General features: G+C 44.7%; 1 protein-coding gene across 3 annotated transcripts in view; it reads right to left on the reverse strand.

Moving 5' to 3' along the window:
* Positions 1 to 21402, reverse strand: part of ASCC1 (activating signal cointegrator 1 complex subunit 1) — a 725998-nt gene that overhangs the window by 117688 nt on the left and 586908 nt on the right. The gene's annotated exons all lie outside the window — the stretch shown is intronic.

The raw sequence follows: 21402 nt of genomic DNA on the forward strand, positions 1-21402 counted from the left end.
AGTACACACAGATCAATACAGCTTTATGCCGAATAGGAGAACAAGAATGAATTTCTGAAGACTCTATAGGGTCATGGCGGGGTCCCGAGGAAGGACTATATCCACTGTAGTGAGGTCTATGGATTCGACATGCTGGACTAGAACTACATGTTCGGGGTGCTGGAACGAATGGGGTTTGGACCCAATTACATGGGCTGGTTGGGTCTATTATGTAAAGACCCCATGGCCCATGTTAAGATAAATGGGACAATATCTTGCAGCTTTCACCTTCATAGGAGAACACGGCAGGGCTGCGTAATATCCCTGTTGATCTTTGCTTTGGCCTTAGAACCCATAGCAACGCAGGTTCGTAAAGAGCCACTTGTTCGAGACATACACTGGAGGAAACATTGGATGCAGTATTTCACTATACCCTGATGATATCCTGTTTTATGTTACTGATCCCCCATGACGATTAATCGTCTGACACAGATTTTTGGGCAACATTCAGGATACACCATCAGTTAGGATAAGTACCTCTTACATCCCAGGCCTCCTTTACCTAAGGGCCTCCAAATAACCAAGGGGAGATTCAAATACCTGGGGATTCCTGTTGCAATGGACCCCCATCTCTTTGACCAATACAATTGAATTCCTATACTAGATTGCTTTGCTGCAGATGTACAACCCTGGAGGGGCTTGTCGTTCTTCCCACTGGGTAGAGTGGCGTTGTTTAAGATGATGACGCCACCTCAGAGTCTCTAAACCCTCCAAAATACTCCATATCGGATACCAGAAGATTTTTCCGCAAGACGGGATCACTACAACAATTGCTTCTATGGAACACGAGCACACCCCGTATTGCTTTTTCCAAGCTCACACGGGGTGCCAATGACTGAGGGATCGGATTACTGATATAAAAAAATATTCCTGGGCCACACAACTGACGGTGGTCAACGACTAGGCATCCGGCAGTCAGATTAAAGAGCTTCTTGTATGGGAAAGCAGGCTATAAAGGATTACTTTACAACTCAGCCATTGCCAATAACCTTCAACCTCAGTCCCTCACCGTGCCACAGGTGTGGAGGGCAGCAACTCTTTTCTTGGGGTGGAAGGGAGGACCAACTGAGATTAACCCCCTTTGGTCCACTGACATCTTTTTGCACATTCCCAGACACACTCTTATCAAAGACCACTCTGCCTTAGAGGACTAGATCCTTAGAGAACCCTTACCAAAAAAGGAAATCTCATTTATATACAAAATACTTATTAACAACTCGCCCGACACACTTACCACTTTAAGGTCCAAGTGGGAAACTGATTTTGGGGTCACTGAGGAGGGGGAATGGGAGGAGGCCACAGGGGCCTTTAAGGAGGTGGGGATCAATGTAGGGTTCTGCCTCATCCACCCACATATCCCTCATCGTTCCTATGACCCCACCACCACTATAAAAGCCGTGGGCCGGAGTTTTACAAACTCAAGTCTTAGAGACTGTGGGGAAAGTGGCACATTCTTCCATACACTATGGTCCTGCCCAGCGATACGGTCCTACTGGTTGGCAATACAAAAGTTGATGCAAGAGATCTTGGGAGTGGGTATACCGGATTCAGCCACAACATGCATTCTGCATGATTGGGGGGATGACCCACCCACAAAGTATAATAAATTGTGGGCATCCCTAGGATTTTTATTAGCAAAATAAAACATATTTTTTTTGTGTGGGGGCACGAAAAACACCTACTGTGGCAGGATGGGCACAAGACATGGACTGGTGCATGCTATCTGAAACAACTATATAATTGGGCAGGGGGTACCTCAAAAATTGGGAAAACATTTGGTCTCCATGGCGCTCACACCAATGGATGGAGGAAGAATCAGTCGATGGTCCTCAGGGCTCATAACAGGGACACTTCCAGAACTCTGCAGAGAGATTGTTTTGTCTTTGGACCAACTTATGTGCGTTTCTTTATCCTGATTTTGCTGTGATCAGCTTGTGGTTGTAACGCCACCCTGGAACCCATTACTATACCGCACTGTCTTTTTGCCATGTTGTATGTTAATAAAATCAATAAAAGGGTTTTTTTCTTAAAGATGTGCCAGTTTGAAAACACAAAGGTGATGTGCTGTATCTGGTTTTGTCTTTAACTCCTTGGGTGCCTGGGGCAAGCTGGTCTCGTGCTTGGGCACAGTTGCCATGTGCCGAGGACGAGACTCGTTCGTCCTGCACCTGACCCATGGGGGGAGCCCCCCGTGACATCTGAAGATGTCAGCACGCAAACGCATGCTGACCTCATCAGAGGTTGCCTCCCATTGCACTGCAAGCTCAGTAATTAGGCCAATCGGTTCCCAGGTGGGTGAGGGGGGGGGGGGGGAGGGGGGCAAACCTCTATGATGCTATTAATTGTGTTTGACCAATGACTTTGTGTTTCACCACTGCGCATATTAGTTGCTCAATGTTCACAAGTAGAACATTACATTCTGTATTCAGGTCAGCTGCCTATTGGCTTTAACATGGCATTAGACATTACATTTGGTATTTAGGTTAGCTGCCTATTGGCTTTACCATGGAGTTAGACATTGCAGTTGAGACATTGCAGATAAGCTGTGTTTTTCCACATGATAGACCAAGCTGTGTTTTTTACACCAGACCCTAGCTGATAAGAGCGCGTATATTTTGTGTTTACCTCTCAATCCAGTCTGAGAACGAGTGAAGTTTGGAGAATTGGCCACTCTCCAAGTTTATTCAGCTCTCACACTTTTAACGATGGCTCTGGGCAACAGCAGAATTAGAAATATCTTGACTTCAGACAGGAACGGACGTCAGTTGCCTGTCCCTGTTTGGGTACAAAATCTCTTTCTCGCAGTTGAACCGGAGTCATCAACTTAAAGCCCCAGAAAGATGAAGCAGAGGGATAGGCCCTACAGCCCTACAGTGATGCAATTTTAACTTTTATGCTTTGCTTTGAAGTTATGCTATAATATAATCACATGTATTTGCTGCCATGCATTGCAACTGAAACGTACTTTGATATATTTTGCTTTCATTGCTCCAACTACTTTTGAACGTGTCCTTCCAACCTACTAATTTCGTCTCTTAGGAACCTCGTGCTGAAGTAATAATAAAAATAAATGTCTTCTTTAAACTAAGAAGTGCATTCCAGAGAGGTTTTGTAAGCTCGGTCACAAGATAAGAGGAAGAAAGCAATACAGACGCCAGGGATTATTTACTTTTTTTTTTCTTTTAACAGGATAGGAGCGACCCCTTAAGCAAGGGCCGCTCCCCTAGGAGGGGAATTTAATTTTAGGCCATTTCTGCCCCCTTTGAGGGCAGGTTGGCCTATTTTTCTTAGGCCAATCTGTCAACAAGGGGGGCAGAAACCACTAGACACCAGGGATTTTTTTTTGAGCCAATTTCACGCAAGGGGAGCGACCCCCTTAGGCAAAGGTTGCTCTCCTGGGGGGAAAATTTATTTTAGGTCATTTTTGCCCCCTTGTGGGCAGATCGGCCTATTTTAATTAGGCCGATCTGCCCCCGAGGAGGGCAGAAACCATAGGTACCAGGGATGGGTTTTTTTGTAATGTTTTTACAGATGGGGAGCAACCCCTTAGGCAAGGGTCGGTCCCCTGCGTGCCAAATTTATTTTAGGCCATTTCTGCTCCCCTTGGGGGAAGATCGGCCTATTTCTATTAGATTGGTGTGTGTATGTTGTTTGGGGGGGAGGGAGCAGCACTTTTGGCAAGGGTCGCTCCCCGTGGGGGCACATTACTGTTGCTAATTTCTGCCCACCTGGGGGGCAGATCAGCTTATTGTTTGAAGGCCTATCTGCCCCCAAGGGTGGTTAGAAGGCTCAGCAGAGAGCATGGACGAATTATTTTCAAAAACAGAGGGTGGGGGTATGGCCAAACCCCCACCCAAAATAAATGGGGACAAAATGATCCACTCCCCCAGAAAGCCTACTAGATGCCAGGGAATTAAATAATAATAATAATAGTGGGGTGGTGGCTACCAACCAGTATGGACATGGTTATGCCCCCACCCCAATTAAAGGGGGTAACAGTCTTTCAACTTTACCCCGTACACTACAAGATCTTATCCCAATGGCAAGTAATAGGACATTTGATTATTTGGGGTTTTGGTTTTACATGTGGGCCATGAGAGCTTGTATAACTCTTAAAATCGTCCCACTTGGAATGGTGAGGGCTGCACTTTTTGGACTTTGGGGCGCTACCATGTAGAAAAATCTACGAGACCTAAACATATCTGAAAACTAAACATTTAGGTGAGTCCCGGGTGGTGTGCCTCACATGCACCCCGCACCATTTTCCTACCCACAGTGCCTCTGCAAACCTCCAACTTTGCTTGAAATTACACATTTTCCCCACATTTTTGTGATGGAACCATCAGGAATCAGCAGGAATCCCCAAAATTCCTACCACCCAGCATTGTTGCATCTATACCGATAAAAATTATGCCCCACTTGTCGGCCTAAAAACTTTTTTCACCTCTCCCAAACTGCCCTTTTGGACCCGCTTTGGTTCCCCCTCAATTTCAATGTGTCACAAGCACTTGGTCTACCTACACAAGTGAGGTATCATTTTTATCGGGAGACTGAGGGAAATGTTGGGTGGTAGGAAATTTGTGCCTGTGCCGTGATCCCACACAGAAATGTGGGAAAAATTTGATTATTTAGCTAAATTTGAGATTTGCTGAGGATTCTGGGTATGAAAACACTGTGGGATCCACGCAAGTCACACCTCCCTGGACTCCCTCGGGTGTCTAGTTTTCTGAAATTTCTGGGTTTGGTAGGTTTCCCTAGATGGTTGCTGAGCCCAGGACCAAAAACGCAGGTGCCACCCGGAATAACGGGTAGGTTTGTTTTTGATAATTTTGATGTGTCCATGTAGTGTTTTGGGCAAAATCCCCAGCTTGGCACTTTGCAAAAAACGTCTCTGTTTTCTTTGGGAAAATGTGATGTGTCCACGTTGTTTTTTGGGGCATTTCCTGTCACGGTCTCAGGCCTACCCACACAAGTGAGGTACAATTTTTAGCGGGAGACTTGGGGAAACGCTGGGTGGAAGGAAATTTGTGGCTCCTCTCAAATTCCAGAACTTTCTATTACCTAAATGTGAGGGAAAAGTGTTGTTTTTATTTGCCAGATTTTGAGGTTTGCAAAGGATTCTGGGTAACAGAACCTGGTGACAACCCCACAAGTCACCCCATCTTGTATTCCCCTATGTGTCAAGGTTTGAAAAATGCACAGGTGTGGTAGGTTTCCCTAGGTGCCGGCTGAGCTAGAGGCCAAAATCCACAGCTAGGCACTTTCCAAAAAACACGTCAGATTTCAATGTAAAAATGTGATGCGTCGATGTTGTTTCCTGTCCGAGGCATTAGGCCTACCCACACAAGAGAGGTGCCATTTTTAACGGGAGACTTGTGGGAACACAGAATAGCAGAACAAGTGTTAATGCCCCTTTTCTTTCTCTACATTTTCTCCTTCCAAATATAAGACAGTGTGTAAAAAAGAAGTCTATTTGAGAAATGCCCTGTAATTCACATGCTAGTGTGGGGACCCCGGAATTCAGAGATGTGCAAAAAGGCACTGCTTCTCAACACCTTATCTTGTGCTCATTTTGGAAATACAAAGGTTTCCTTGATACCTATTTTTTACTCTCTATATTTCACCACATGAGTTGCTGTATACCCGGTATACAATGAAAACCCATTGCAAGGTGCAGCTCCTTTATTGGCTCTGGGTACCTAGGGTTCTTGATTAACCTACAAGCCCTATAAATCTCCGCAACCAGAGGAGTCCAGTAGATGTAATGGTATTATTGCTTTTGAAAATCTGACATCGCAGGAAAAAGTTATAGAGTAAAACTTGGAGAAAAATTGCTTTTTTTTCACCTCAATTTCAATATTTTTTATTTCAGCTGTTATTTTCTGTAGGTAAACACTGTGGGATCTACACAAATGACCACTTGCTGGATTCAGAATTTTGTCTACTTTTTAGAAATGTTTAGCTGGGATACAGGGATCCGGGAGCTAGCATTACTTTCCCATCCATTTCCGTCACTAACTGGTAGGAGGCTAAAACCACAATAAATAGTAAAAATGGGGTAAGTCCCAGTAAAATGCCAAAATTGTGTTGAAAATGTGGTTTTCCGATTCAAGTCTAACTGTTCCTGAAAGCTGTGAAGATGGTGATTTTAGCACGCAAACCCTTTGTTGATGCCATTTTCAGGGAACAAACCACAAGTTTTCTTCTGCAGCCCTTTTTTCCCCATTTTTCTTTTTAAAACTTAATTTCGCTGTATTATGGCTAATTTATTTTTCTCCTTCAGGGGAACCCACAAACTCTAGGTACCTCTAGAATCCATAGGATGTTGGAAAAGAATGACGCAAATTTGACGTGAGTAGCTTATGTGGACAAAATGTTATGCGGCCTAAGCGCGAACTGTCCCAAATAGTCAAAAAAAAGGCCTGGCACCTGAGGGGGGAAAAGGCCTGGCAGCGGAGGGGTTAAACTTGTGCCTATCTCCATGTAAATAGGCAGAAGAATGACTTAACAATATTGTAAACTAATACAAATCATCCCAATGTCTTAAAATGGTTGTCACACATTGGTAAAAGCCCACTTTCAGTGAATTGGGCCTACTTTGCAAATAGAAATGGTTCACCCAATCACCTAAGATGGCTGCGGTGCATCGTCACGCTCCAGTTTTCAATCGCCTTGTTTGTAAACCGGGCCTTTTAGTTTTTACAGGACCTTGGGCTCACTGTTTCTCTTGCAGACTGAAACACAGGATGTGTTCCACCAATTGTTAGCAATGTACTGGGAATAGAGGGCCCGCAGAGAGAAGGAGCCCCGCTCTAGTCTCTCCGCTGGCTCTTTCGGGAAGGGGAAGTGAGGGAGCCGGAACGGGATTGGCTCCCAGGTAAGTGGGGGTGGGCTTCGAGGGTGGGGATAAAAGGGGTGTGGGGGGAGGGACTGGCCTCTTTCCATGCAGCCCATCGCGCGGTTAGTTTGGCCTCCCACCCACCCGGCAAAGGCAGGGAGATGGGAGAGGAATGAAGTTTGAGTTAAGTGAAAGAGGGGGTAAGGGGGCAGATCGTCAGTTAGGGCAGGTTGCAGGAGCGAGCGGGCAGTAGATGGGGGAGGGTGGTGAGTCAGATGCGGGATTGGCCACCCTTCCCGGGAATAAACAAGCAGGTGAAGGCTGTGAGTGGGTCTACGCACGAACCAAATGGGGCATGAAAGGAAAAGGGGAGTGTGTAGGGGAATGGAAACTAATTGAGGGTTTGGAGTGGAAGGATGAGCGAGGAGATGTTAAAGGGAGGGCGTTATTAAAGTTGCGGATTTCGGAGTAAAAGTTAAGGTTTGTGTTGCTTGTTGCAATCCTGTCCTAATAAATGACCCTTTACACTAAATGGCTGTCACTAAATTATTTCCCGATAACCATTCCAAAGACCACTGTGCCACAATTCCACTTGCCACTGGGCCTCCTCTCCGATACCTTTTCACCTCAAACAGTTTCTACTACTATTTCTGCATAAAATATGTTGAGGAGTAAAACCCAAGTTTTAAAGGATCCTGTAATTGTTGCCAAATATGAAGATTTATCAAATAGATGTATTAAATAACTATATAATGAAATACACTGTTCCAAAAGGAGATCTGCTAGACTTGATTCAGCTATCCCAGTCCATTTTATAATGCATTGTGCCAGCTTAGCCATGTCAAAAACATTTTTTTCAATTCGAAGACCTGCTCTTCCATCAGATTCGAGGTACTTCGATGGGCAGCACTTTTGCCCTTAGTCTGGTGTGCCTCTATATGTATGACTTTGAAAAACGTTTTATACTGCCTGATTCCAATCCTTTTTTTGATAACATCAAATTATGGCGTCGATATATAGACGACATTTTGGTTATTTGGCAGGGTCCTATCACCGAGGTAGACGCTTTTACAACATGGGTCAATGGTTTGGATCCTTTTTTGAAATTCACCTCTTCGGTTTCAACCACTAAGATTCCTTTCTTAGATTTGGTGATTAGTATTGATGGAGGTAAACTTAAGACATGCACATATAAAAAAACTACAGATTGCAACAGTTTATTGTTGTACGAGAGCCATCCCCCCAAAGCGCTCAGAGATAATTTGCCTTACGGACAGTTTCTGCGTCTACGTTGCAATTGCAGCAACATGCATTCATTTGACACGCAAGCTTCAGATCTGCAAAATAAATTATGCGAACGTCACTATCCCAACAGAGTGGTAAATACTGCTTACAAACGAACTAAGTATAGTGACAGGGACTCATTACTGCAGATGACCCCCAGATCTTCAGAAACCAAACTGATCTGTGTGTCTACATTTACGCCACTGTCTAACACTATTAAGAAAGTAATTAACAAGAGATGGGATATCCTCTGTAGTGGAGGCGAGAATATTCCAAAACCACTGTTTGCTTTTAAAAGGACCACCAATATCAAGGATATGTTGGTCCATACTTGGCCCAGACCCCGTATTGTCTCTACCAGACAAGGGTCCCTTTGGGATCTCCCGCCAGTTATTGGTCCTGTCCCATGTGGGAACTGCAATGTATGTTCACTTACTAAACGCGTAGATTCCCTTGAATTAGAACCAATCGGGAAATGGCGGCTGCTGAAACATACCAATTGTAATACTCGCAATTGTGTGTACTTGATTACCTGCCCTTGTAATTTATGGTATGTAGGAATGACTACAAGAACAGTTAAATTAAGGATAAATGAACACCACAGTAATATTCGTTTGCGGCCGAGCTTCGACAAAATTAAGTATTCACTACATAGAAGCAAAGCATAGCCCGGAAGACATGTGGTGGGTTGTACTACAGACTTGCGCACAGAAAGGGACGAGACCTCTTTTTTAACTGGAGCAACGTTGGGTGTATAAACTTAACACACATCTCCAAGGATTAAATGACGCCATACCTTGGATTAACTTTTCGCTTTGAAACACCCTGGCTGTGTAAGGAGTATCATTCTATACTGTCTACCATATGTTTGTATGAATTTGATACAGCTTGACCTTGAACCCCCTCCATACATCATTGTTAATTACTAGGCTTTTTAACAGTCTATTTGACGATAACTTTCACTGACAGTATTGTTGATATCAGACCTGCCATGGTTAATGTTCATGTTCCATCCCTATATTACATGTACTATACTGCATAGTTCCTAATGGAACATTTGTGCCTATTTACTTGGCAGCCTCTATTATAATCTACACAGTGTAGCACTGCTCCAATATGGCCGCCGTCTGTACCCGTTAGTAGACACGAGCCGGGATAGCCCCTTTCTTTATGTCTACCATCAACATTAATGGGTTTCCTTGCCGCGCTTAGACACGTTGCCGGGCAACGCGAGCGTTAGTCTTTCAGACTAACTTCCGGGCTTCCGACTACTTCTACCCCTCGGTCCGCGGCTCCCTTCACTTTCGGGAGCGCGGCGAGGGGTAGGTCATCTACTCGCCTCCAGGACTTCAAAAGTAAGTGCCCCGGGCGTTTGTTTGCTCATTTTTGTTATAAGGGAAGCATTACGACGGCCTCTTAAGTCTCTGCGTGTGCGATTACTTTTATACAAAGGGAGACACTGCGGGTTCGTATTCCGAACCTGTGCTCCTGTTTTTGTGCTCCTAGAGGCGGTTTTACCACTTGAGAACCACCAAGGTGTTTGACATACTTTTGTTTGTGTTTCATAGATTGTTCGTATATCGAACATTTCATTTTCTCCGCCTGTCTGCCCAATAGTTTTTGGCTGGGCTGTATTGAGGTTTCTTTCACGTTACAAGTAACCAGACACAGCAACCCCTGATTTATACTGGTCTCCTGCTCCTTTTGATTATGACCAGTTCTAGTGAAATCACGTGGGTGGGTTAATATGTGCGCCTAGAAGGATGAAATGTTTCACATAATTATTGGATATGTTAAGCACTCTCTGCCATTTGATGGATCAAGTTTCAATCAGTACTATAATAGAGGTGTGTGTTCTCCTGTTTTTCTGTCTACTTGGCGATCAGAGTGTTTGTAAGCCTGGCCAGCGGCCTGTGGGATCCCATGAAGCCTGGTCCTGACTTGGGAGGGTAAGCCCATCTTTATTCATTTGGCGTGGGTTTGATACCACCAACACCACCACCTTGTGTTGCACAGTTTGTCACTTGTTTTTTGTTTTATTGACAATACATGATTATTTAGTACATAATCTATATACTGTTAACTATTTTTTATACATCTCCAGGGTGACAAATAGGAACAGAAAGTTCAGGTCAGATTGGACTCGCGTAAGTGACTGGTAATATTTTTGACTGTCAGTTACAGATTGCAGGAGTCGATTTAGTTTATAGTTGGAGAAGTTTAAAATACATTAGGTCCTGAAGAAGCGTCAGAGGATCCTTTTTGGACCACAGAGACGCAAAACATGTCGACCTCAGTCTGAGGAAGGTCGGTAGTTCCTGACCTCCTCTCTTTCTTAAAAAGTTGTTAGAGAGTGGTTGAGCATTATCTCTATCTCACTCTCTGGTTATATTTTTTTATCTTGGCCATCACCCAACACAGACAAATAAACTCAGTACTCAGTTAGGGTCTTGAGCCAATTTTATTCTTTTTGTTGATCTCTCCTCTTTATCTCCTTCCTCACTCTTGGGGTTTGTGACATCATCGAGAAAAGATCTCCGGCAAAGAGCCCCCCCACGGGGGTGCCCGTCAGACATTGCAGCGCCGGTCTGACGAGGAGCACGTCCGATGATGAAGCATGACACTCAAAAGGGTGTGTGAGGACTCTTGCTCCTAATAATTAGGACTCTCTAGTGTTCACCCTGTTTTTCTTTCTCCTTTTGGAACAGTGTATTTCATTATATAGTAGTATCCATAGGAGGGTATACACTGGACCATCATCCTCTGAATCCCCCTTCTTTCTTTAAAGATGTATCAAATAATTCAAGGAAAGCACCTTGTTTCAGGTCGACTCAGGAACAGTATTTGCTTACACCTCATACATCTCTAGCGCCCAATAACTTGACAGCTTACTTCAATCTCAACATTCTCTCTGCATGTACACAGAGTTCTTTTATTAAACACTGTAATCCCACAAAATGCATGCACTGTAAGAGTGTCAGATATGTCAGTCTGTCTCACTAGTTAAACAAATTATACTTTAATAGCGCTATTAATTCCAATGTAGGATGTAAGAGCGCTTTACACGTAACCCATTTACCTAACTGCCTAAAATCAAAATCTTTGAACTCCATGTTACACGTGCTTTGCAGGACACAGTTTAACCCTCTATGGTACCTTATGAGTCAAAACTGTGACTAGACAAAATACATATCTTTACAGCAACTGCGTTAACCACCAGAGTTATTTTACCATCATTATTTTTATTATCCCCTGAGATTTCCTGAGCGTACAAAGATCTATGCAGCGCAGCAGGTGCCTTAACCCCATATTTAACAATGCAGCCTTGTGACGGTTGCAGTTTTTATTCGACTTAGCTTTTTTAAATAAGTATACACAATGGCTGTCAGACTCTGCTTTCCTTGCCCCAGTTCTTTGTGACTTCGCCCTCTTTCCCTTGTAACATCTTGACCCCCAATGTATGGGTTCCAGGAGTGATTTTGCCCATCTCCAGCACTGTGTGTAACAAATTAAACTCACCCTGGTCAGAAAAAACACAACAGACATAATAACAGGAGAGAGGCCGCAGCCCTCACCTACTTGGTTCACCCGCGCACATTTATTTAAATTAGATTCAGTTTAAACCGCCCCAGCAAACATTGAAGTTATTAGATTACCATGGTGTGCTGGCAGGCTCTCTGAGGGGATGCCGTCCCTAATTCAATGGTAGCTTTATCGCGCATTCAGACAGGCTATTACAGATTTTGTTGTACACTACAAATGCATAAGGGGCTCGTGGAGCTCATTTAATGGTTGTTCACAGCAAGAAAAAGCACGGTTTGCGAATTTTAAATGGGACAATAAAGGAAACGTGTTTGAACAATAAATGACACAGGGTTATTACTAATGTGTGCAGAAATGCTATCGGCAGAGATTGAACGTTGCCAAACGATGGAGCTGGCAGACACAGATATTTAATTTATTCTTACAGGTCTGCCTTATAATATATGTGATTTTGTATCAACTGCTATAAGACTTTGAAAGACACTACCTCTGAACATCGGTCAATTGGGGTTAATTTGTAGTTTGTGAGAAGCATGACATTAGCCATAAACTAGCTAATGTCCCGCTCCACCAAACCCACACTTTCCCTTGTCTCATTTTGAGGTGAGTAAAATGTTTGTATATTGACAGCTTAGCCTCAACTGGATCCTCCATCACAAACCTTTGGTTGGCAGCTGTTCTAGCACCAGGCCACAAGTTTATGTTCATCTGAAGGTTTGCCCTATGCATGGCAGGTCTTCAGACTGGATCCACAGATAGTAAAGGATGGGATATCCAATCTAAAACAGAGCCAAAGCTAAGGTGCAGAGAAGCTGATAAAATTCAGTGTACGAGAGAACACGAGATGGACTAAGCATGAGGCCCCATCCAGGACTGAATTGAGGCGTCAGGCATGTTAGAAACACTGTCCTAAACTGATGAAAAGCCCAGTGAGTAGAGGAAACATTCAATCAAGAAGTGTGTACAGGAACTGATTTCAATAATACCTCTATGTTCCTTTGTCTACAGCAGGGAAATCTGGAACTGACATTTTCATAGCATATTTCATTCCTACAGCACATTTATATCCCCATAAAAGCATCTGAGTGGCAGTAGGAAGTAGTCTGAGGGGATGATCAATTCCTACCACATGATTTGGTATAGGGGATCCTTAAAGGCGACTGCAGATCAAAAGCCTAATTTTAAGAACAAGCACTGGTAAGGCTATTATGTCTCAACTATCATAGCTTTTGGTTTTAGCAATGATTGTCACTTTTTTAAATAAGAAAAACTCAAACACACAGAGTAGTGGGTTGGGGGATGAAGGCACATGGAGGAAGTGAAGGCTAGAGAGAAGGATGCGGATGGGGGAGAGGACATGCAAGAGACAATGGGGAACCACATGGACAAAAGAGTGGGTGCGAATGGTTTGGGAGGCAAACATAAAACAAAAGGTAGATGGGAGGGGGTGGGAAAGTAAGCTGACAATGGAGGGTGGGTGGGTGGGAGGGGCTGTGGCAGTAAGCTAACAATGGAGGGTATGTGGGAGGGACTGGAGAAGCAAGCTGACAATGGTGGGAGAACTAGAGGGGCTGGGAATGCAAGCTGACAATGGAGGGCAAGCTGGAGGTGGAGGAAGCAAGCTTACAACAGAGGGCAGGTGGGTGGGGCTGAGGCAGCAAGATGACAATATAGGGTGAGAGGGGATAGGGGAGGTACACGGCCAATTGAGGGTGGTCAGGAGGATTTAGGGGACAATGGAAGGCGATTAGTAGGGCTGGGAAGCAAACGGGCAACAGTGGGTTGGCAGGTGGGTCTGTGGGAATCAAACCTACAAAGGGTGGTGGGGAAGCAAGTACAGCAAGGGAATTTAGGGAGGGGTAAGCTACATCAACAACAGAGGGAAGGCGAGGAAGAGGAACACAGAGTGAGAAGAACTACACAATGGAGACAGCAGAAAACACAGCACTCTCCGAGTGATCAAACAAAAAAGAAAAACCCTAATCAAGCAACAGTCACAATCCTTGTCAGTGTCAACCACAAAAAGTCACCCAAATAAACTGTGCTTATCCCTCTTGTAGCCTGGCACAAAATCAGTCAGGCTTAACTTAGAGGCAAGGTGTAAAGTATTGATGCAGCACTCAAACAGTAATAAAGTGAAAACACAACACAAGAAAAATCTAATTTAGAAAAATAGAGTAAAACGTATTAAATTTTTGACACCAAAACAGCAAAAATCCAATCAGTAGAACTTTACTTATGAATTTTTAAAGATCTTAGTGCAATCTAGCACCTAAAATATCATAGCAATAACAGCCGACATCTAGTTGCGCAAGACGGGGACAAAGTTGAAAGTTAAGACCGACTGTGATGGATCGTGGTTCGAATACACAAGGTGGTTGGGGCATCAGTGTCCACTTAATTTCAGAGTCAGAAGAAATTTCACGAAGGATTTTCTGAGAAGGTAAAGTTCAGTGGAGCAAGGCAATTGGCAGTGTCCAAGGAGGGGGCATTGACGTTGGGAAGTCACTGGACAAAGTTGTGATGAAGATTTCTACATACTTTTAGTATCTTTTTTGGAAGTTGAAAATCTCCAGTGGGACGAAGCAGCTGGCTGTGTCTGACGAGGGATCCAGGAGGCTGGATACCATTACAGAGAGGAGCCGTAGAACAGGATTTGCTTGTGCAGAGAATAACATAGCGGGAGCCACCATGAAATCGGGCTGAATGGTGATGCAATGCACGTTGGGCAGCAAGCAGGTAGGTTCTGGATTCCTCTCGGTTTTCACAGCATTTTCTGACAGACAATTTTGTAAGTCCCAAGTTTTGGATTTTGGCAAGTTTAGCGCTTTAGCACCACCTGAATGATCAGCACTCACTTTAGGCTGGATCAAGGTGCACTTTAAAAGTTGTTGGAGCTTTTTGTGTCAATAAAGCTCTGAACAGGCCAAGCAAACTAGCCCTTTGAGTGACTCTGGTGGTCATGGGGGCATGCACAAAAACAGGTCACAAGCAGCAGGGTAGTCTTCTGGAGGCACAGGCAGGCTTCAGTAGCAGGGCAGTCCTCTGAAGTACACAGGATGCCACAGTCAGCAGGGCAGTCCGCTGAGCATTCTCTGCTGGTCAAAAATTGAACTGAAGAGTGGGTCTGAGGTCCTATTTCTACACCTGGTGCCAGCTTTGAAGTGGAGGCTGTACACAGCTCCACCTTTCCCACCTTTCAGTATGGCCCATCCTGCCAACACCTAGTCTCTTTCTGTGTTACTGTCTGCGAGAAATACACAAAGGCCAACTGCCAACTACATCTAGTCGTGTGACCCAGGATACACGATACAGGCTGCAGGCACCAAATGGTTAGGACTTGAAAATTCCAACTTTTTTTAAATGTGGAATTTTCAGAATTGTGACTTAAAATCCAACTTTGCCATTAAAGAGGAATTTAAATTTTAATTCCTTAGCCACCAAACATGATACTTCTACCTGTTCCCAAACAAAAGTTATCACATTTCCTTTAATAAGGTAACCCAGTGTTATCCAACAGGAGGGGTAGGCCTCACAGTAGTGAAAACGAATTTGTGAATTTTTCACTGCCAGGACATTTAAAAGTACATGTCAAACTTTTTAAATAAAATGCACCCTGCCCTATGGGATGTTTAGGGCCTATCATGGGAGTAACATCTGTATTACAAAGAGAGTTTAGGCTTGGCAAAAAGGTTTATTCTGACAAGTCGAACTGACTGGCTAAAACTGCACACAGTCTGCAACTGCAGGCATGAGACTTTTTTAAAGGGCTACTTAAGTGGGTGGCATACTAACTGCTGCAAGCCCACTAGCAGCATTTAACTGGTGTCTTATAAGTAAATTAAATATGCCAATCAGATGTAATCCAATTCTACCATGTTTTAGGAAGTGAGCCCAAGCATGTTAGCACTTGTTAGCAGTGGTCAAGGGCAAAGAGTTCTAAGACCAACAAAATAAAATCCGCAAAACGGAAGAGGAAGCCAAAACATTTGGGGGACGAACACCCTAAGGTTGACAGGTCTAACACAGATCCAGAGAAACAAATGTACCGTGGCTTGCCTACTATCATTTTTTTCTCTTAGCCAAACCTAAGATGCTAGTGAATTGCATGATAATATTCATAAATTACCACACACGTCTTGAGGCTGGTCTGAGAAAAGATAAAACAGTGGCAAAAGTGGAAGACATTTATCACACCAGGCAAGTAATGAGGACGATCTATTGACTGCAGCAACTAGATTTTTAAGCAGAACAAAAGAATGGTTGACATTTTGTGCACAGAAATCAACTCTGGGTTGGAATTATTAGAACAGTGGATTAAATGCTTTGTTAAAAAACATCAAGCACTGTGCAATGTCTGATGAGCCAGACCAAGGGGCTTATTTAGAGTTTGGCTGAGAGGGTAATCTGTACAACTGCAAAGGAACACCGTCTCCACCATACTCTCGGCCTGGGCGGTCATATTCAGGAGATTTTTTGTGGAAAAGTAGATTGCCCGGTGCCACTCCCCTTTATACACCTGCACTCTACTCTGCACCACTACTCTATGCCACTCTACTTACTCTATGCCACTGCATTCTACACTACTAAGCAATGCTATGGGTGCTCCAGCGAAACATGATAAGAGTATGAAGCACAAATGAAATATTGGGAGCTGAATGGGCACAGAATGCTGTTTGAATGTTTTTTTCTGTTTTGAATAGTCACTTAACGCCACCTTTGCATCTCTTATAGAACATATTTCCTCATTTACACCCCAGTAAAAATTACACGCGCAAAAAACACCCTGACTCAAACAATTAACAAGCGTTGTTTGCACCCAGCTAACAAGCAAAGCACAAATAAATGGTGAACAATATGAGGAAAGTGGGTTTCACGCATTGAAGGCATGTCTCAAGATGTCCACAGATCCCCTCCAAATGGATACCAAGTAATTCTGAAAATAGGACATTCGTAAGAAAATTCCACCAGCCCCACCCAGCTGAGCAGCCACACAGTTTATTTCTGTGTCGCGGCTTTGCCATTAACATTAGAAAAGCAGAACCCTCGCAATAAGAAGATTCCCAGTGAAGCAGACTGCTGAACACCTTGCACAAGCCCCGCGAGGCAGTTAAGACTTAAGACAACAGCAATCAACTGTGTAAACTGCTTGCGATGAGTGCCCTGGAAATGAGATCTGATCTGATACTACATGCAGAATAATTTACCAGCATGGAATGGCCTCCTTCAATTGCTGCTCATAATCCCTCAGGGAAGCCACCGCACCTCTGTAGCCCAACATCGGCCATAAATCACACAGACAGACACAGCAGGGCAGGGTAAAGAATTTCTGCTTGGCTGGTTAACAGCACAGATGGCATGTGTGGATGGCCCGACGCCTGGTGCTGCCGCCATTACAAATGTTCACGCAGCAACCAGACTAGTGCGTAGGTATGGGTAGGTCACGTTTATTAGAAAGTGAATTAACAAAGGTATGGCGTGCACCATCTAATCTGTGCATGTTTGTCTGCTTGGGCCTCGATTTCACTTGTAAAGAAATATCGACTTGATTGGAAGTCTGCCTACCATAGGCTCTGAGCGGAATCTGCAAAAAATGAAAATACATTAACTTAAATTAAGTGTAGCCCGGGTGATAAGTGGTAAGCGTGGCTTGCCCTTTGATGCCCCGAAACCCCTTTTCTACTAGGTTTTCGTGGCTATCAAGGCAGTGAAAAGAACACCGAGAGTAAGCATGGCTCAAGAGGTCCTGTTAATTGTATTGTCATCTCACTAGTTCCACCGCATCGAAAGCTACGAGCGGCTAAGGGAGGATAAGTCTTCAGCGTGGTGGTGTCACTCGGGATCAAAAGGGGCATGAGGTCACTCCTTAGCCAAGGAAATTTAATGTTGGCCAGCTGACGTCTGCGCTCCTAAAACAACTATGCACAATTGCGATCGGCGGATGGCACGTCCCGTAACAAGCGCGTAACCAAAGCTGAGGGGCGGAAGGGTTGTTCTCGCTCACATCCAGGCTTTCAGGGCGAACATGAGAGCTGCCTGTCCCCGTTCCTTTGTGTCATGCTCCCATTTCATTCTCCGATTGCAAACACAGTGCCAGGCGAGAGAGAACTATTGCCTCTTTGTATAATGACGCATCGCCTGGATTTTTGGGAGTCCTAACTACAATCACCGGAGGTGAGACGTTGTGATGCTGCAGGCCTAACCTGCATGTGGGGCGTTATTTAAGTTCTGCATGTGAGGTTACAGAATAAAACCGAAAGAGTACTCGACCCAGACAAATCCGCGGAAAAGGGGCAGTTGTCGATTGGGCTTGTTTCTCCAGGGTGCCGTCTCCAATCCATTGCTTCCTCGGCCTCCTTCTTACTTCTCCGGCACTGGGCCATACATCAGTGAGCTGTCAGACAGACGATCAGGAGAGTCGCGGGTCACTGAAGGGCTCGCTAATGCTTTTCATTTTTATTTTATTTAATGCGTTTTTATATAGCGCAGACTTTACCCGAAGGTGTCAGAGCGCTTCACAATAGGCAAAGTAAAGATACAAGAGGAGAGGAATTACAAGCGAGCCTGTTACAAACGCAAACGTTACATTACATGAGGCAAAGGAGAAAGTGACGTGTGCAGGTTACAAGAGCAAATAAAGTACGAGTAGAGGAAAAAAAAAAAATAGCAATAAATGGTAGACACTCAAAACACTAAAACAATAGTTACGTTACAAGAGGCAGTGGTGGCCGTTGTGCATGTATCAAAAACAAACAAGATAAAAGAGGTAGCAAATGATACGTTGTAAAAGGAAAGGTGCCGTGTGCATGATACAAAAGAGTACAAAATACATGTAGAGGTATAAAACTGCACTAAATGGCAGACACTCAAAACACAAAAACACCCTGGGAAGGCACTTCTATAGGCATGGAGAACAGAATTTCCTATAATGGAAGGACTTCCTTCAGAAAATAGAGGGCTTGAATTAAATTTGGAAGTGTCTTTGAAGGAGGAGAGCTTTGAGGTCAGTTTTGAAGGCCTGGGAAGAGGTGGTGGTCCGAAGCTGAGGCGGAAGTGAGTTCCAGATTCTCACCGCGTTGCCTGAAAAGGATTGGGCCATCGATCTTTCCTTCTTGAAAATGGGAGGTTCAAGCAATAACTTTTCTGCATTACGTGATGGTCTGGAGCCCCCAGAGAGTTTCAGTTTATTCACCAGGTAGCGAGGGGAGGAGGAGTGCAAGGCTTTGTGGGTGATACATGCAGTTTTGTAGATAGATCTTGCCTCTATGGGAAGCCAACGGTGGGTGGATAAAATGGGTGTAATGTGGTCGCTTCTTTTGGCCCCATATATGAAACGAGCTGCTGAATGGAGAATAGACTTCAGGGGGGAAAGGTGGGATTTGGGAAGGCCAGTAAGAAGAGAGTTGCAGTAGTCCAATCTGGAGAGAACCAGCGATTGGACCAGGGTTTTAAGGTCGTGCTCCTGGAAGAAGCGACTAATTCCCCAAAGAAGGCGCAGCTGGTGTCGAGCAGACTTTGCAATGGAGTCGATGTGGGAGAGTAGATTGAGTTTTTTGTCGAGTATGACACCAAGGGATTTTGCGCTCTCGACAATGATGGGCTTATTGTTCATTAGATTGATCTGATCCATCCATGATTGCACTGGGGGATGACAAAGTGAGGAGGAGAGGAGGAGGAATTCTGTTTTGGAGGGATTCAGGATCAGTTGATGAGCTAACATCCAGTTTTGAATGGAGTCGAGAGTAGAGCTAAGGAAGGAGAGATCGTGATTGGAGGCCACCTTAAGGTAAATCTGAGTGTCATCCGCATATAGATGATAGTGGATCCCGGATTTACTCAGGAGATTTCCCAACGGTTCTAAATAGAGATTGAACAGTGTGGGTGCAAGTATGGAGCCTTGAGGAACACCTTGACTGACCGCTAAAGGAGCTGAGAGACTGTTCGCTATTTTGATCATTTGGGATCTATCAGAGAGGAAGGAGGCAAACCATTTGAGCACAGTGCCCTCCATGCCCATTCTCTGTTGAAGAGTGTTAAGGAGAGTGTTGTGATTAACAGTGTCAAAGGCTGCAGAAAGGTCAAGAAGAATTAGAAGACAAGACTCCCCTGAATCGAGTATCCGCAGCGCGTCATCAATCACTAGCAGTAGGGCTGTTTCAATGCTTCTTCCTGCCACCTCTTTTCCTCGTCAATTACACACTCTGACGCTAGGGTGGGCTACGGCTGTTGGTGCTAAGTATTTTCAGGCGCTCAAAGGCGGCGCTAAATGTAGTATTGTAAGTTCCTGAATCCATTAGGGCATCTTTCGCGGGCTGTGTAGGTAGGAAACGTCCGCCGAAGGCCTCTTCCCGGATTCCACCCATAGAAGCGTTCAAACCCTTACATCAACTATAATAATGGTTATTAATGATAATTATTAGCATTTTATAATGCGTTTGGTCACTCTCGCAGAAAGGTGGTGTCATAAAGAGCTCTACGAAGGAGTAGGGGGAACGGAAGGGCAAGAACAGGAAGGGAGGGGAGTGGTACTGGAATATTGCTCCAGAAAAAGTTCTCTGCGTTACGGCTGACTCCTTTAAATTCACTTTGCCCACCAAATATATTATTAATTTCTGTTAATGAATTAAACAATACAAGAAGATGAAACTCACTTAACACATAACAAACCATCAAGCACACTGTTCCAAAAAACACACATCTCTGCCCCATGCAATTACATAATAAAGGAGTCCACTATATAAAAATAATCAAATAGCTTGCTTTTAATGTCTACTACAGACAGCCTTAGTTTACTGATGGCAAGATCTACTGTTTCCAACACATTAGATACACAGGTTGGGCCTAAGGGGTGGGTCCCTCGTTCATTTCTGGATGGCTTTGTTGTCCATCTACCTTCTCTGCTCCCGATTCAATGGCTTTCCTCCTTATTCTTGTTCTGGCTGTGCGGTAATGAAACTTGATAGGGCCACCCTGCAGGTTACATGGTATGACGGGGCCCCCTCTCCGGACTCACTAGGACAGGGCCGGACTGACCGTAGCAGGCATGGAGCGTTTCCCCGGGAGGCTGGTAGTGGGGGGCGGTTTGCAGCTGGGGCGGTTAGTTTTGTTACTGGGGGCCAGTTTTGCAGCTGGGGGTGGTGGGGGCGGTTTGTTACTAGGGGCTGGTTTTGCAGTGGCACACAATATTGGCCTCCAGTAATAAAAGCAGCAATGCTTCACACTTGGGACACCTCTGCCCTCCCTCCGCAGGGGGCTGAGCTGACGACATTGCCATGGCTGATCTGGGTTCCCAGTCCAGCCTTGCACTAGGAGCTCTCAGGCCAGCGTACTGTGCTCAGGGGGGCCCTCGGGAGCTCGCTCCCCCACCCCCCCGCCGGGGCCTTTGCTATGCCACTGTGTGTGGTGCTGGCTGTGCTGAGTCAAGTGAGTGGGCCTGGGGACGTGGAGAATACGTGGAATGATTGCAGCCGACTACTTGAGAGAATATTGTGGTTTGTTTGGGAAGAAAAACGGACAAAGAGAGCAGTGAAGGGTGCTGTGCGGCAGCAGCCAGAGGGGCTTCTTATCCAAGGCTTTAAGTTAGCCAGGTCCATCCAGGTCGCAGACCCAGTGCTAATTAAACAAGCATTTGCAATGCAACGGGTCTCGCGTTTGCTCGTGTTAGAGCTGATAGCATTGTAAACTCCTTACCCGACTTT

The sequence above is a fragment of the Pleurodeles waltl genome, chromosome 6, assembly GCF_031143425.1.
Source record: "Pleurodeles waltl isolate 20211129_DDA chromosome 6, aPleWal1.hap1.20221129, whole genome shotgun sequence".
NCBI classification, from domain to species: Eukaryota; Metazoa; Chordata; class Amphibia; order Caudata; family Salamandridae; genus Pleurodeles; species Pleurodeles waltl.